Here is a 14,874-nt window from a genome sequence, read left to right on the forward strand (position 1 = left end):
GGGACAAGATGCTACCCTGCTGCATCCCACAGCACAACTGCCAGGGGGGCGACAGTCACCCAATGCTATTCTCTGAAAACGACCTTGGAGATAGGATCGGAACCACTCTAAAACAGTGTCTCCAATACCCATCTCACCAAGTCATTAGTGACTTGTCCCATTAGTGGTGCTTACTTCCAAGTTAACACACATAGAACCAGTCTGCATGACTCATTCAGTAGCTGCTGTCCTGGCCAGGTGGTTATGAGTCAAAAGAATATTTGCCTTAAATGTCAGGGCTGCAAGCAGGCCCTAAGCAGCTGCTGAGTTTCCCCAGCGTGTTGTAGCCATACTGTTAGGAGGCAGCAGAGCTTGGAAGTAACTAGTTACAAGTAACGGATTACTTGTAATTTATTACTTTTTTGAGTAACGAGTGGGTAACTTCATTACATTTTGCTGGTAACAGAACGAGTAGTAACTTCATTACTTTTGAGGAGTAATTGTAATGTTTCCAGCATTACTTTTGCACATTACTTGGGGGGGAGCAGGGGAAGTCTTCTGCTCCTCTGATTTGTGAATAAAAATCGTGTGCTTCAAATTGGGCTTCTGTGCAGCGTTGTTCTTCCTTCATGCTCTATGGGTGCTTAGGAGGCAATGAGGGAGGAGGTGGAGAGCGAGACGGCACGGAGAAAACAATTGTTTAAAAATTGACAGAAGGAGAAAAGAGCTGGAGGCAATATATATATACAAAAATATGCGTGTTGGGGTATCATCATTGCTGGGGATGGGGTGAGGGGATGTGAGATTCTGTTATGTCATTCTGTTAATCGTATGGATAAAAAAATTATTCTACTACCCTCTGTGTGTGTGCAATTCTTTTTAATGTTGTTTTAGGCTACTTAGATGTGCAGCAGCCAAGGCCAGCACCTTGTAGGCAATTTTTTTTAAAGTAACTAAGTTGTAATTGTAGCAATTACTTTTGAGTAAAAGTAAAGTAATCAGTTACTTTCAGAACAATTGCAACTGTAACAGTAATTACTACTTTTTGGGGGCCATGTAACTGCAACTGTAATTTATTACTTTTTAAAAGTAATCTTCCAAGCTCTGGGAGGCAGCCATATTATTTAGTTGTCTAGCAACCACACTATTCTTCTTGCTGCAGCAAAATGGCTGGGGGGAGTGAAACACAAATGTATTGTAGATAAGAGAATGAAGAAATGCAAAACCAGCAATAGTTAGGGAGTGGAGATGGCAAAATCTGTGAAGAGGACCTGAAGAACCAAGCCCTGAATAACTTCTGATGGACCAGAAACAATGTCTGTGCATGTAGCACAGATCAAGTTGTCTGAGAGGTGTAATGCTAGATCTGTATTTCCTTAGCAAGAGCATACATAGAAAAAAGTTATCTAGAGGTGACAAAATTTAACAAATAAGTAAATAATGAATAAGCAAAGGCCTGCTTGCATTTTTGTGTGTGGTTTTGTTGTTGTTGAAATGAGGTTAGGAATTGATGGGACTAAGGTAAGTTTAATGGAAAATCTAGATTCCTGGGGGTGTTTGCTAAGATGTTTTGGGACACTAGTTCTATCCAATTGAGGGGACAACTCTATGTGTAGGTTGGGTTATTTTGGGATGTTCAAACTAAGGTTCTGCAACATAGCTGGAACAATTTTTGAGCTAGTTTACAACTAATGTCCTATTATGCATATTCTGCATACCTGTGGGAAAATGGCAATGGAACTGTAGGCGGATATTTTGGTAATCGTTTGAATCATTTCCAAATGCTTTGCCTCATTCTTATTCTTCATGCAGTTCCTTCTCTTCTGTACCTGCAATGCTTTTGTTCTTTAATACCAAACCAAGCCAGTTCCATGCTGCTAGTAGAAGAGAGTGTGGTTGCTAGGCAACTGCAGGAAAATAAAATGGCCATTCACCACCACCTTCTTTCCACATTTGCAGGACATAAATGGTGCTTACGTACCACAAGGGAGATTATGTTTCTCTGATTTAATATGGAGCTGGTTAGTTCTGGTTGCTTTCAGATTGGCACTTTTCAGTGCACTATTGATTCTTTCCTTGCAGCCATGGCTTGACTTTGACACTTTTAAAATTTGGAGCCTTTTTCTGTCACCCTGAGTGGCAACTATGGTGTCTGCATAATTCACTGTATTGTTTTCCCCTTTCCCATCAACCTCTGCTATGCGTACATAATTGTGGTCTGTTTCTGCCTTTGTGTGACTGGAGCATTCATTTAGAGAGTTCACCTGGAACAGAGACCAGATACAGCAAAACCCCCACCTCTAGTGGAGTTTGGTGTGTAATTCTTATTCATGCATCCTGCACGAGTACATTTCTGATCTCGAAGAGTGAAGTGTGTCTCTAGTTTAATTCAGAAAAAGTACGTCTCTGTTTAGCCATCAGAACTCTAGGAAACAGTTGTATACACCAGCCATGAATGCTGCAATTATCCAGCATGTTTCCAGTACAAAAGTGAATTCAGTCTATAAAAGTAATTTTGATTGGCATGCTTTAATAGAAATGTGGTGTGACTTTTCATAGCTACTTCTCAAAGCTCCATTCACCACAAATGTTTCTATATGTACTTGTTTCAGTTAAAAACTTTAGAGCTAAAGTTGTTCATCAGTACCTGCTAATAACTTATTCTTTAAAATTAATTTTATATATCAAAGTACCTGTCATGATTGGCGGGGGTGGTTAAGAGAATCTGCATACTGCTGAGACACCCAGGGGATGGAGGGCACCTCTGCTAAGGCAATTGCTTAAACCACTGTTTAAGAAAAACATAAACGATATGCAGTGCAATACTAGTCTACATGTTTACTAAAATGTATGTCCCACTATGTCCAATGAGACTTCTGCCCTAACAAGTGGGTTCAGGATTGTAGCCACAGACTAATTTATTTGCTATTATGGGATAGTTGCCTTTTATTCAGTGTTTTTTCTTTTACTTCTTGAAATTGTGCCCTGGCAGAATAGATACTTAAAAAGTAAGAAGGAGATGTAGGAAGAAATATGTACTTCTGAGGACCATTTTAAACTGCAACTACACAACAGTTCCACAAAACCTTCTTCAATTTAAAATACTGATTAGTTAGCATTTAATTTTTTCCCATTCTTTCTGCAGATCACAATTAGGCTTCTACAGGAAAGTTTTAGATTTTTTCTTCTTCAGAAATGGATTGCAAGGATCCATCCAAATGATCCATAATTAACAATCCAGAGTATCTTCCTGAATACAAGCAAAGCAGACCGCAAGAGATACTGGAATGGTGGAACAATAATGGGGTGCAATTGATCCCTTATGTTTACAGGAAATAGCATAAAATTATGCAACAGTGGAATAAATAAACTAATTATTTATATTTGCTATTAAAAATCATGTACAGCATGTAGGGAATGAGGACAATTTAGATTGCTTTGGATGACAACTTAATATTAGGTGTTTAGATCCAGGCTCAGCAACATTTAGAGTAGATCCAGCTAAATCAAGTGAACTTGTCTTAGCCATTATTAGCTTGATTTCTTAATCTTGATAAAACAAACTACTTACTGTAACTTATGGCCAGTGATAGTTTTTCAACTTTTCCTTTGAGTGGCAGACCTGTATGCTACATCATGAATTCAACATGTCCTCATTTTTAAAGGAGGCTTGCCATGCAGCATAAGGGACTGATGTTTGAGAAACACAAATCCAGTGCTCTTATGGGCAAAAATTCAAAGACCTAGTCATATGATAATTTGGATCCAGGTCATGTCTGAGGTTGAGTTTCCACAGCAGTACAATATTTTGTATATGCGTATGGCTTTGTAACACTGAGGCTGTGTTGTCGACAGCTGAACAAAAGAAAATGCACCAGTGAAAGAGAAGCGATGATCTCCTATTTCAGAGAATGAATGAGAGGAAGCACTGAGACTGAAGCACCCAGTTCTTGTGTTCCACTCCACCAGTTGCAGAGGGGTGTTTTTTTTATGAGTTGTGTGTAACACAGTAATCTTGGCATTTGCCCACAAATAGGGATGGGAGAGAAATTAGATTTGGTTTGCATTTAAAGTCAAATTTGACTTTCTGAAACAGTATGTGAACTGAAACACAATTTCCAAATTTTGTACTGCAGTTCTCCAACCAAAGAATGTGTACAAAAATGCATACATTAGGGGCAAATGTGCATAAAATAAATATATGTGTGAAAATAAGATGCAAAAATACATTATATTATGTGAAATTGTTTGCAAAGGTATATACATTAGTCAAAACTGCATATATTCTATTACAGAACCTAGTGCTAAAATGCTAATTAGCACTAAAATGCTGAAGAGATTTCAATTCTTTTTTTTAAAAAAAATGGGAAATTGCTGCAGAAATGTGGAGAATTGAATTTAAGATCGGAAAAATGAGAAACTGAGAGAATATAAATGAACACATATTTCCATCCCAACCCACAAGCAGTGTGATTGTCCCACATTCTTGAAGAAAATTTGTCACAATACCACCAAACATTTACTAACAATGTACTCTGTGTATAAAGAAATTTCTTTCCATTTCAGCGTCCTTAAGGACACTATTGAGTTTTCATACTGACTATTTATTTCAAAAGCATCTGGTGAGTCAGAATGTGTGCTTTACAAGTGTGTCTATATACAGAAAATATTTTGACTCTGCCACATCTATAAAATAATAGTAGCTCAGCTAGATGCCCCTGCCTCTGCCTCTCTCAAAACACCAGGGCCCAGGAAAGAAAACTAAAACTTCAGTCAGAATGACCATCATTTTGATGTTCTTCGAAAATCTGAATGATGTATAAACATGAATTTTAAAAAATGGAAGGTGCTGCAATCAATAACTGAAATTGGTACAGATGTTCACTGAACATCTGAGGGACTTCTTAAGCAGGTTTTGTTAAAAATAAATGAATAGTTTGAAAAGAAACACTGACATGTGAAATCTCAAGATTTCTTTGTATATTATAGGCCACATGCAACAACAACCAAAAGTTGTATCTAGGAGATTATTCTCTACATAGAAGCTGTAGTAATACTTGGGAGGCCTTTTCTCATGGTTAACACTAACCATGTGGTGAGTCACCATGGTAGCTCTGCAGAATCATAGCCACTGATTTTCCATATGGAATGGGGTTTTGTCAGCCTCTGCATGGAGTTGATGACTTTTGAACAGTTTCCTCAGAAACAGGAAAACATATGAACTGCATGAGATAGTTTATCATATTTTACGCCATCTACTAGGAATGACCATGTTACTCAGGAGTGGAAACAGATTATGTCATGCCTAACTGTTCTTTTTAAGAATTTTGTTTACTTTTCTTAGCAGTGCACGTTGCATCTGAACAGGTGCTATTTCTTCAAAGATTGCAAGAACGGTGAGTGCCCAAGCAGCAATTGTTGATACCATCACAATGTTGTGTAAAGATACTCTGATAAAGACATCTATGTCACTACACAGGGCTGTGGGGAAAACAGCTTAGCAAGTTTTATTGAAAGGAAAACATATTCTGTCAACTGAAAAACAAGGGACCTATCGTAAATATTCACAAAGACAAATTGCCAATCTTCTGTCTTTGGGGGAGAAATCTGCATTATGTTCTCTTTGCCTGTGAAATTTACGAGCACATATATTATCAACAGGGGCTGGGAAACTGCTGATGTTTTCACAGAATTCTGCATTTGATGTAAATTTTGGTAACTAGTACAAGATTCTTGCTGAGTAGATTTCACACTGAGCTGCCAGAACTAATTTCAGACAAAGCTGCCACACATTACTACAAGCTCTCTTTAACTTCTCACAATCATGTCTAGAGATATGGATTTGGGCAGGAGAGAGAAGGAAGGAATACTCCTGGATTTTTCAGGGTTAGCTAAGTTTGAGCCTGGGCAGACAGAAAAGGGTGATGGTACTTGCTATTTTCATGGTTGTGCAAAAGGAGGAATTTAGGTAGGTGAAACAAGGAAAAACTATACCTGCTGAACTATCCTGTGTCTCCATAGCTACTAGAGTCATAAGAGACCTACTATGAAAAGAATATGACAACCATCATTTCTACACTCAGGGCTTCTTTATTAAGTTATATTCCTTTAAATGATTTCCCAGGGCTAGAGACCTCTCAGCTCCCTCTATAGTTTTCCCTACTTAGCTTAATAAAAACCTATTTCTGGTGGAGCCATTTTGACGTTGCTGAACAGATAACATATTAACACATCTGGTACATTGTCAGCTATTATACTCACTAACTTTGGGGGGGGCAGAAAATACAATTTATTGAAGGATTCCTACTTGTCATGTAAGAGTGCACTCATTAGGAACAATACATATTCCATCCATTCAATAGGTACAGTGCCAGTTTTCTCTGTGAATTCACTTTGCAGCCCTGAAAGAGAAGCCAGATGGTGTCACTGCATGAAAACCTTGCCAGAGTGGAAGAGCCAGATGGCAACCTGACACAATCCTTGTTTGAACTGTGCACAGGTGCCATCCGCACTGAAGAGAGAACAGTATCCGCGCAGCACGATCCTGTGCTACACTGTTCCTTTCCTAATGAGAAACAGAGCCGCCTTTTCCTATTTCTGCCACAACAAATTGTTGATACAGAAGGTATGGAAGGGAGTTAATAACCTTCTAACAATTTCCCTTATGGTAGTCTATAAAAACACTACAGACCTAAAGCGTCCCTCTACCATTGTCCTATTGCTCTTTCACTAGTGAGATTTAGATGGTAAGCTTGAGGGTAAGTCCTTGATTGATTTTAACTGGTTTTTACAGTGCTGTACAAACATTTGAAAGTGTTTAATTAATTGGCATAACAACTAACACGTTAACATGCAATATAAAACTGTAAGAGACTATGAAGAAATGTCCTAATGTGGTTCTAGTTGTGCATAGTTATTCTGAACTAGTAGTACGAGAATTTCGATAGAGATATACATTCAGATAAGCATTCCAAAGAACATGGAATGAAGATAGACATCAACAAGCATTTTGGCACTCAAATCTCCTTTTCTGGACCAGGGTGGCAATATTATACATAAGTCAAAGAGCTCCAAATTAGAGAAAAATCTACGTGCAGAAGCAGATTTCTACACCTGTATCACTTCCTGGTATACTACAGGTATATATAGAGGTTTGTGTCCTAATGTGGATATCTTTTCATACTGCATTCTTTCATTTGGATGTGCATTGGATGAAAATTCTGATCCCCATTATAGTATGAATATAGCTGCATCAGGGTGGAAAAACCTGCAAAAAATATCCTGTAGGACACAGCACACAAGCCTGAGCTGCTCTGAGTCCAAAAGACTCAGAGTGGAATTCTCTTAATCACATTATAATTTTTTAAAAATGCATCTCTGTAAGCTGGCATTAAAGTGTGCACTAATTAGCAATAAGAGAGGCTGTGAAATATTGACCATCCGGGCAGACAAAATAATTTTTACCTTCAAGCATTTGAATAGTACAGTAACCATATGGTGCAGGTTGTTTATTTACTACCTAATGAAAACATCTGTGTCATAGATCAAGTATGATAGGTGTCAGAATGATCTAGTTCAATGGCCTTTCACATCTGGATGTCTTTTTCCCCCTCTTAGCAGGAGCAAGTACAACATAACAGGGTCAACTGTCACTGCGTAAATATATTGCCACTACAGCATACAAGGATGAAGTGTTTGATCGCAAACATTAAAAGCAGCTTTTCATGCAACCTGAATAGCAATCCAATGCAAAACCACATGCACTATTATTGTTGCAAACAGAACCATCAACATACACATTTATTTATTTATTTATTTGTTTATTTGATATCCCACCCTTCCTCTCAGAAGGAGCCCAAGGTAGCAAACAAAACACTAAAAATACTCTAAAACATCTTAAAAACAGACTCTAAAAGATATTAAAACATGTTTTTTTAAAAAAAGTATTAAAAACACATTAAAAAGCAATTCCAACACAGACACAGACTGGGATAAGGTTTCTACTTAAAAAGGCTCATTGAAAGAGGAATGTCTTCAGCAGGCACTGAAAAGATAACAGAGATGGTGCCTATCTAATATTTGAGGGAATTCCAAAGGGTAGATGCTACAACACTAAAGGTCTGTTCCCTATGTTGTGCAGAATGGACCTCCTGATAAGATGGTATCTTCAGGAGGCCCTCACCTGCAGAGCGTAGTGATCAACTGGGTATATAAGGGGTAAGATTATCTTTCAGGAACAGAGTAACATAACCAAAACAGGCAGTTCAATGGCCCAAGGAGCTCACAATGGAAAAAGACCAAGCCAGCGGAAGACAGAATCAAAGGCGATATAGGGAAAATATTCACTAATAGGCAAAAAACCTTGCAGTTTAAGAAAGTACCTATAGCCCACAGATCTTTCTATCAAACTTTAAAAAGCAGGGAAATTGGGCAGCTGTAGTGAAGGCACCAGGGAAGCAGGAGACCTGACCTCCTCTCTGAGATATTGGACTGCCCTATAAATTTGTCAAAATGCAAACACAATTTGGGTTGGTCTTTCACAGTCCAATCCACTTGCTGTGTAGCTTGGAAGAATTTGGTAACGTGCCTCTGAGCATATTTGAATAATTGAATTTAAGACTGAAAAAAATAAGAGAGAACCAAAATTCACAAATCTTTCCATTCCTACACTCAGAACAACATTATGTCATGATACAGTGCTGTTCCAGAGTAATTTGGGAAGTAAGAAGTAAGAATAATAGTGGCCAGTAGTTGCCATGAGCGACTTCACTCCCACATGCAAAAACAATTAAGAAAAGAAAAAGAAAAAAGGGAGGCCTGCTGGTGGCAATGGTAAATAGAAATTGACTGCCTTTAAGTCGATTCTGATTTATGTTGACCCTAAGAATAGGGTTTTCATGGTAAGCAGTATTCAGAGGTGGTTTACCGTAGCCTTCCTCTGAGGCTGAGAGGCAGTGACTGGCCCAAGGTCACCCAGTGAGCTTCATGGCTGTGTGGGGATTTGAACCGTCATCTCTCAGGTCATAGTCCAACACTGACTTGGGGTAGGGTCAGGGAAGGTAGGAGGAGGGGGGGAGGAGATTGGGTGGGTGGGCACTGGGTAGAGGGGAAGCCCCTTACCTTTCCTTTCCAAAAGGAAAACATTGTGAACAATATCACTGCTTTTCAGGGTTTCCCCCACCTTTTTATTCTACAGCAGGCACATGTAGCCTCCCACCCAAATTTAAACCAAAGCTGTCCCTGGCCATATCAACACCAGGCCTTTATTTCACTTTGGAAAGTCATGGCTTCTCTCAAAGAATCCTGGGAAGTGTAGTGAGTGAAGGGCGCTGAGCGTTGCTAGGAGATGCCCTGTTCCCCTTCAATCAGAGTGGCTGACTGTTAAACCAGTCTGGCCACGAGCTGTCTCAGGGGAATAGGAGTCTCCTCTCAGCACCCTTCACAAACTACACTTCCCAGGATTCTCTGAGGGAAGCCATGACTGTCTCACATGAAATCAAAGTCTGGTGTGCAAGCCAAGCAGCTGTGAGCCTGGCTTTTAGAACACTTGACAGTTGGTTCTTACTGAGCATTCCTGACACTATCATTCAGTTCAATGCAAAATTTCTTAAATTAATTAGAAATCAGCCAGGCATTTTTTTTAAATCTTTTAAACTGCAGAAGATGAAGGTCAGAGTATGGGGCAAGGTCAGTAATAGGATTACAGGTCCTCTGTGAACATGGCTGATTTTTAATGAATTTCAACAGATTATGAGAACTCTGAGAAAAAAGTCCAAAAGGGCTCTGAGTTTTTTCTCTCCCTGTTTAGACTTTGAACTCTCTATTCTCTTTGACGGTTTGTGTATCACCAAATGTAGAGGGTTGTTAAGCAAGTGTTTCTGAGTTCAGGACTATACATTTTGCAGGGTTTTGTTTTGAAATGAGTTTATGGGAAGCATCAGCATGGCATGGGGGTATTTTCAATTTAACATGAAGGAATGTGAAAAATCCACACTGGCTATAGTATACAGCCACTCTTGTGGCTGTATAATATGTGAACATAGTTATGTAGGGTTAGTTGCTGGAAGAAATGAGTACTGAAGTGTTAAGTAAATGGATTGCAAATAGGTTTTGGATACGAATGACTGGAACTACCCAGTTTTTCTATAACAAATGAAATCATTCCATTCTGTCCAAACTCCAAGTAAACTGCAGAAGTGAGAATGGTTTCCATAATTCATTCTGGGCATGCACAAAGAGGTCTAGAATTTGTGAGCATTTGCTTGTATGTCCAATAGCCAAGCAATACTGTGAGAGGAAAGTGTGTTTACTGACCTGTGGTCCTGAGATGCTGTGAATGCTCTGTATCCTAGGAAAAAGGTCTAGGATTCTGCAGCTGAGGTCTGAAGGTCTACAATATGACAAAGGAAAGGCTGGCTCTAGGTTTGAGGGGGCAAAGCGTACTTTGGTGGGCCCTCTCCTTTCAGTGGTTCCTGGTGTGTTTACCTGGCACTCTAAGCAACACTGGGGGTATGGGTTTGGGCACCCTAGAGTAGAGTGATGCTAGGTTTGAGGCACTGTGGGAAATTGGTGCTTAGAACGCTGGGCCAGAAGAAAAAAACCCTCAGGAAGGTAAGGATGCTGGGTGTTGCCACCAGCTCTGAATAGGGGGATGGTAAAAATACCACCTTTCATTGGTGCAGTCACCCAAGCCACAATGGAGCCATGCCTCAAATGCTCCAAGGCCTCTGAAGCATAGAGTTGAAAATAAAACCCACCCACCCTCTCTTTATTTCTATAGCTGACCCAGAGAACTCTCCAGGATCTAGCAGAACTTGCACCTATGTTTTTGCCCCAACACATGTTTAAGTTCTGGCACAGATTCTGGTGATGGGTGCAATTCATTGCAAAGTCTGAGGAGGGATATGAATGATCAGAGAGAGATGGGACCATGTAAGTATTCTTGAGGCAGTTAGAGGCATACACATTCCTACACAAATGATTGAGAGTTCAAATGGGTAGAATTGTAGTGATCATCTGACTACATGGTGGGAGGCAAACTAGTAAGTCCCCCCTCCATTGACTGAACTGGGAATGGCTGACATTTGACTATTCCCAGAACTGTCCCCTGCAGTGACCATTCTACTTTGGCATCATATATATAACATTATACAAGAGTTGGCATCTGAATTTTACTTATTTACCCTCTTCCTTCCCCCTCATTTTTGTCATGTCTTTTAGACTGGAATATATTAGTTTAAGTTGTAAGTTGTCTTGAGTGCATTATGGCACTATGCAAATGTTGTGAATAAGAAAGCAAAAGTAAGCTCACCCCTGGCCCTCATCACATTTGCCAGTCACTGATCCATGGATCTCAACTTGTGTAAAGCAGCTTTAAAATCAGCTGAAGCTTCAGCTATGGGGCGGTATATAAATGTAATAAATAAATAAATAATACAATAAACATATTCCTAGATCTAGGAAACTCGGATTGCTAACACACTTGGGCCTCCATCCAGAAAAAGTCATGGACAACAAGGTGTTGAGTGTGTGGCTAATGGCCTGAGACAGAAGTTGAGACTACATGTCACCACCTGCCTTTCAGGACAGACGGGAAGGCTCATCAACACCCACGTGGATGGCATAGTCTAAATGGGTACTGCATTGAGCTACTCCTTTTAGACGTGCATCTACATATGACCTTTGACAGGCTCTTGCTACATAAAAGTGCATTGTTTCGTGAGGATTAATGGGCTAGACCCCACTTCATCAGATACATAATGTGAGCTGGAATGCTACTAGTTGTAGATGCAGTGGAAAAAACACAGTGTGATGTGTAATTGACTTTTTAGGACTTCATTTAGTCTCAGATGCCACTGCTGAGTTCCTTTCACTGTAAGGTGTACACATGGCTGGCAGTAGTTTTGTATTAATTATGTCAAGAAGGCCCAGTGGTAGTTTTAGCAACAATGGAGGTGACATGCTTTCAGGTCTGAGAGCTGGCAAGTACCTGATGGCAGGCATGTAGGCAACAATGAAAGAGGGCAGGAAGGCCAGCATCAGACAGGTAGGCCAGCAGTAGGCATTGCTGGCACCAGGCAGATTGGCAGTCAAGTGCAGAGTGATAGCCTAATAAACATTTAATACTCTGAAATTTCAGAGAGGAAAACCTTTTTGGGCTGGGTAGTTAGTAGAGAATGCCTAAAAATCCTCTTCAAAAGCTATTGGCTGATTGGATTGGAGGGTTTCCCATCGCTTGGACAGACAAGCTCAGGAACTGCCCAGTCCATGTACCTCAAGGCTCTGTTGCTTTCTGGGATTTGCTGACACTTATCTGGAGGCTTAAAAAACTACAAAAACAAACAAACAAACAAACAAACAAAAAGACAACTGTACAAGTTGATATGGTTCCCAACAAATTATGAGACCATCCTAGGAAATGCTGTTATGTTTTTTCATACAAGCTAATTGGGATAAATACCCTTTGAAAGTATTTTCTTAGCATGGTTGGAGCATCTATTGGTGTTTGGAACTTGAACAAAAGGAAAAATTTAAATTAAGAAGCAGTCTCTGTAATGTTTTTATTTTTTATTCTGAGCTGTAGCAGAAATTCTGAATGAAATTATGATTGATTCCTGAATCCAATCACTGCAAACTAAGCAAATTTGCACAGTAGGGCCCCACTCATACGGCGGGTTATGTTCCGGACCCCCACTGTAAAGCAAAACCTGCTGTAAAGTGGAACCCATTGAACAGAATGGTGCACGATGCCCAAAAACTGCCGTAAAAGCGGAACAAGCGCCGTATGAGTGGGGCTTTAGTCTAATTGCATCTATTTGAGACTGCTGTATTAGCGAATCACTGTAAAGCGGGGCCCTACTGTATAGCACACAAGGTAATTATGAGGGTCAATGACATCAGTAGCTAAAACCTACCAACAACATAGTCACATTGTTGGAATCTTTGTACTGTATTTAAATATGGCTGGCTTTAATCACACCAGTTTAAATATACATGAATACAAAATGTTTTATGTTTGGAATTCTCACAATTTGGGGGATACTTGAATTTGATAAGCTATGACTTATTGTGATATGTACTCCTCTCACATGGCTATGTGGAGCAGACTGGAAGCTTTTGCTTCCCATTTCAATTAGCCACAGTTTAGCATTATGTCTGAACCATAAACAGTGGTTAGTCTTAAATATGGGTTGTTGAAAAAAGATATAAACCACATCTTGAAGCTGGCTTCTTCAAACAAATAGTTAAGATTAGCCACAATTTGTTAGGTTTGGATGACACAGCAAGCTGCTGGTTAATCAATTATGGAAGTGAAAACAGCCAAGCTGGAAGAGGAAGGAACGAAGGAAGGAGAGAGAGAGTGTGCAAGCTAGCAGTAGGCTAGGCTTGTTCATATCAATATACACTGAATACAGATTATGCCTTTGCCTTCTTGTGTAATCTGGAATATTTTAGAAAAGAAGTTAATAATCAAATACAATGACATACCCTGATACCACATTTGTTATAGCCACATCACACATGTTTCTTCTAAATGTACCCTATTTGACAATGTTTCCTTGAGTAAAGAGTATATCTGATGTTTTCTATCAAATACACCAAAACAAATTACTCATACATTTTAGGAAGCCTTCAGTTACAATTTATTCCCTAAGTGCTATTTGCTTTCTTCCTCCCTGTAAGAAAGAACACTCTGCTTCAACTGCTGGTGGTGCCTCCAACCCCAAGATTGCAGACCCAGAGGGAAGCATGCTCTGGCCCCATTCATTGGCCAGAGGACTAAGAAAAACATCTACTTAATACTACTAAAAGCCAGCACAAGAATAAGAAATAGCTCATCATAACTTAAACATACAAAACCAGACAATAACAGTGCATTGTTTCTACAGACATTAACAGTGTATATTTCTACAGCTCAGTGTATAGTTAGCCAAAGGAAGCTATGACACAAAATGGTGGGTGTTCAAGGCCTGTTCAAAAGCAATGAGGGATGGCACTCAGTTCCACAACATTAGGACCACAGCCAGGAAGGTCCTATTCTGTGTGCCCATTAGCCTAATTATTTTTGTAATTGTGCACCTAAGCAGAGTCTCTGAAGTGGATCTTAAGGCACACACAGGTTGATACAGATGCAGGAAATCCTTTACGGAATTTAGTCCTCAAGCATCTTTAAAGGTCATCACCAGCACTTTACATTGGCCTGGAGCCCCAGAAATGTACTGGTAACCAGGGTAACTGGAATGATCTGGGTATAATATGCTCTGACCATCCAATCTCAACCAGCACCACCTGGATATTGAACAGGTTGAAGTTTCCAAACCATCTTTAAAGGCAGCACCACACAAAATGCATTACAGTAATTCAGTCTGGATGCCACTAGTGAATGGATAACTGGGACAAAGTCCATTCTCTGCAGAAAACATTGCTTGTAACTTGCCTTAAAAATCATGTGATTGAAAGGTGGGTTATAAATCATCAAAACAAACAAACAAACAAATACATGTTGTAAACCACTTAGAAATTTCTTTGAAATATGAAGCAGGGTATGAATTATCTAGATAAAATGAAAACAAATAATTCAGTTCCAAGACTCAGTGACTACTGAATTCTTTAAGTATTGATGAATTTATTTATAGCACTTTCTATAGTCTTACTAATTGAACTGCCTATAAAAGCATCACAGTTCCAGTTCAAAAATAGTTTCATCTCACTACTTTTTCCGTTTGTTCTAGTAGTTTAAAACCCTTAATTAAAAACATGCATCATTGATGCTGTGATGTAAAACCCATTCTTTCTGTTGTCTGTGAGCAAGTACTTTTAGGTGACATTTTGAGTAACAGGTAGTCAGTACATTTTACCGTAAAGAGCTGAGAGATAAATACCTTTGCTTCAATA

At 39.4% G+C, this 14,874-nt stretch overlaps 1 protein-coding gene across 1 annotated transcript in view; it reads right to left on the reverse strand.

The window, feature by feature from the left end:
• GPC6 (glypican 6) overlaps positions 1–14,874 on the reverse strand; it is a 1,220,950-nt gene that overhangs the window by 351,288 nt on the left and 854,788 nt on the right. The window lies entirely within an intron of this gene.

Source organism: Rhineura floridana, chromosome 5, assembly GCF_030035675.1.
Source record: "Rhineura floridana isolate rRhiFlo1 chromosome 5, rRhiFlo1.hap2, whole genome shotgun sequence".
NCBI lineage: Eukaryota > Metazoa > Chordata > Lepidosauria > Squamata > Rhineuridae > Rhineura > Rhineura floridana.